Source organism: Stenella coeruleoalba (assembly GCF_951394435.1).
Source record: "Stenella coeruleoalba genome assembly, chromosome: 15".
NCBI lineage: Eukaryota > Metazoa > Chordata > Mammalia > Artiodactyla > Delphinidae > Stenella > Stenella coeruleoalba.
The window spans coordinates 9,953,713-9,956,477 of record NC_137161.1 but is presented as its reverse complement, the minus strand read 5'-3'; the positions used below and the strand labels follow the sequence as shown (position 1 = coordinate 9,956,477).

The 2,765-nt window shown below is 42.5% G+C and overlaps 1 pseudogene across 1 annotated transcript; it reads right to left on the bottom strand.

The window, feature by feature from the left end:
- Nucleotides 1-1,315: 1,315 nt before the first annotated feature.
- Nucleotides 1,316-1,468, bottom strand: LOC307198755 (large ribosomal subunit protein eL39-like; annotated as a pseudogene). Its single transcript has one exon. The product of its transcript is annotated as a large ribosomal subunit protein eL39-like (transcript).
- Between the last annotated feature and the right edge of the window lie 1,297 nt (nt 1,469-2,765).

The window sequence follows — 2,765 nt, the reverse complement described above, 5'->3', positions numbered from 1 at the left end:
CCTATCAGAGGTAGTATTTGTTAGGTTTCTCCCTTGTAAAATTTCTTTTTTTTCCCCTTTATCCATGCTGTACTTCAATGATTTTTTTTTTTTCAATGATCTTTTAAAGACATTAAAAATAGAGGGGAAGGGCTTCCCTGGTGGTGCAGTGGTTGAGAGTCCGCCTGCCGATGCAGGGGATGCGGGTTCGTGCCCCGGTCCGGGAAGATCCCACATGCCGTGGAGCAACTAAGCCCATGTGCCACAACTACTGAGCCCACGTACCACAACTACTGAAGCCCACGCACCTAGAGCCCGTACTCCGCAAAGAGAGAAGTCACCGCAACGAGAAGCCCACACACCACAACGAAGAACAGCCCCTACTCGTCACAACTAGAGAAAGCCTGCGCGCAGCAATGAAGACCCAACGCAGCCAAAAATTAATTAATTAATTAAAAAAAAAGATACTGAGCTTTAGGGGGCTGGGGGAGGGGAGTAAGCCAGGCAGCAATAAATGTACTCAAAATCACCCTTAAAGGGCTTCCCTGGTGGCGCAGTGGTTGGGAGTCCGCCTGCCGATGCAGGGGACACGGGTTCGTGCCCCGGTCCGGGAAGATCCCACATGCCACGGAGCGGCTGGGCCCGTGAGCCATGGCCGCTGAGCCTGAGCATCTGGAGCCTGTGCTCTGCAACGGGAGAGGCCAAAACAGTGAGAGGCCTGCGTACTGCAAAAAAAAAAAAAAAAAAATAGAGGGGAAAAAAGTATTTTATATTTATCCATATATTTATCACTTTTGGCTTTTTTTTATTCCTTTGTGTAATCCAGTTTTCTATCAGGTATCATTTTCCTTCCATTTGAGAAATTTTCTTTATCATTTCTTGCAGTGCATTCTGCTGGTGACACATTCTCTCATTTTTGTTTGTTTGAAATGATCTTTATTTTGCATTCATTTTTGAAAGGTATCTTCACTGAATTCTAGGTTGACAGTTTCAGCACTTCCATTGTGTCTGACCTGCATAATGTCTGACAAGAAATGTAACTCTTTCTTCCTGTATATTCAATGACTTTTTTTTTCTTGCTTTCTCTTAAGATTTTCTCTTAGCCATTGGTTTTCAGGAATTTGTTTTTTGGTTTTGTTTTTGTTTCCAACAAAAGATTCTCACATATTTATTTCTGAGCCAAACTACTAGTGCAGATAAACTAAAACAGAGAAAAATCATTTTCCCAATAAAATACATCCAGTTGTCCAGATAGTAGTGGTTTTCAGGGTGAGATGGTAAGATGCAAATGACCTTGATTCAGCATAAATATGTGTACCATCTCATGTGCGATCCCTTATAGACCCAGCTTGGCTCTTCTCCAATGTCTCCTCTTGGAGTTGTACCTGATTTTATTACCAGTTTTCAACCAAATCCACTGAGGAATGGGATAATTCTGCTTTTTCTTGACCAGGAATTACTTGATCCTGAAAGTCTTGTGAGAAGACATGGTGAGGAACAGAGTCAATTGCACACACCAGAATGGCGGAGGAAAACTTCAGGAATTTGATGCTGATAATATATCTTCTTGTGGTTTTATTTTTATCCTGCTTTGTGTTCATTTAGTTTCTTGGTTCTGTGAATTGATAGTTCTCACCAAATTTTGAAAAAATTTGGCCTTTAGTTCATCCAATATTTTTTCTGCATGCCTCCTTCCCTCCTCTTATTCTGAGACCTCAATTACACATATGTTAGACTACTTGATATTGTCCCATAGGTCACTGTGACTCTGTTCATGTTTTTCAATCTTTTGTCTTTTCTGTCTCTCAATTTGGATGGTTTTTATTGCTATGTCTTCATTCATTGAGCTTTTCTTCTGCAGTATCTAAAAAACTGTTAATATCGTACAGTAATTTTTCCACTAGCAGTTCCTTTTATTTCTTTTTTAAAAATAAATTTATTTACATATTTATTTATTTATGGCTGAGTTGGGTCTTTGTTGCTGCACGTGGGCTTTCTCTAGTTGCTGCGAGCGGGGGCTACTCTTCACTGCGGTGCATGGGCTTCTCATTGTGGTGGCTCCTCTTGTTGCAGAGCACAAGAGAAGCAGGGCTCTAGGAGCGTGGGCTTCAGTAGTTGTGGCTTGAGGGCTCCAGAGCACAGGCTCAGTAGTTGTGGTGCACGGGCTTAATTGTTCCGCAGCATGTGGGATCTTCCCGGATCAGGGCTCGAACCCGTGTCCCCAGCATTGGCAGGCGGATTCTTAACCACTGCACCACCAGGGAAGCCCAAGATTTTTTTTTTTTTTTTTTTGCGGTACACGGGCCTCTCACCGTTGTGGCCTCTCCCGTTGCGGAGCACAGGCTCCGTACGTGCAGGTTCAGCGGCCATGGCTCACGGGCCCAGCCGCTCCGCGGCATGTGGGATCTTCCCGGACCAGGGCATGAACCCGTGTCCCCTGCATCGGCAGGCGGACTCTCAACCACTGCACCACCAGTGAAGTCCCCCAAGATATTTTAAGATGGAGAGAAGTTGAGATGGTTTATGAATGGCAGGTCTACTGGTGATGAACGGAAAGGGGAATCTTTCTGCTCTGAAGGCACCAATACTGGAGGTGAACAGATTTACAAAATGATAATGAGCACCATAAATGGCAACATGTGGACACAAATGTAGGTTCTACTTTAATTCTTTAAAAAAATTTTTAATTTAATTTTTCTTGTTTTATATTTAAGTGTATTTAATATTTACAATATTAAATTTTTTCTTTTTTTTAATTGAAGTATAGTTGATTTACCATGTTGTGT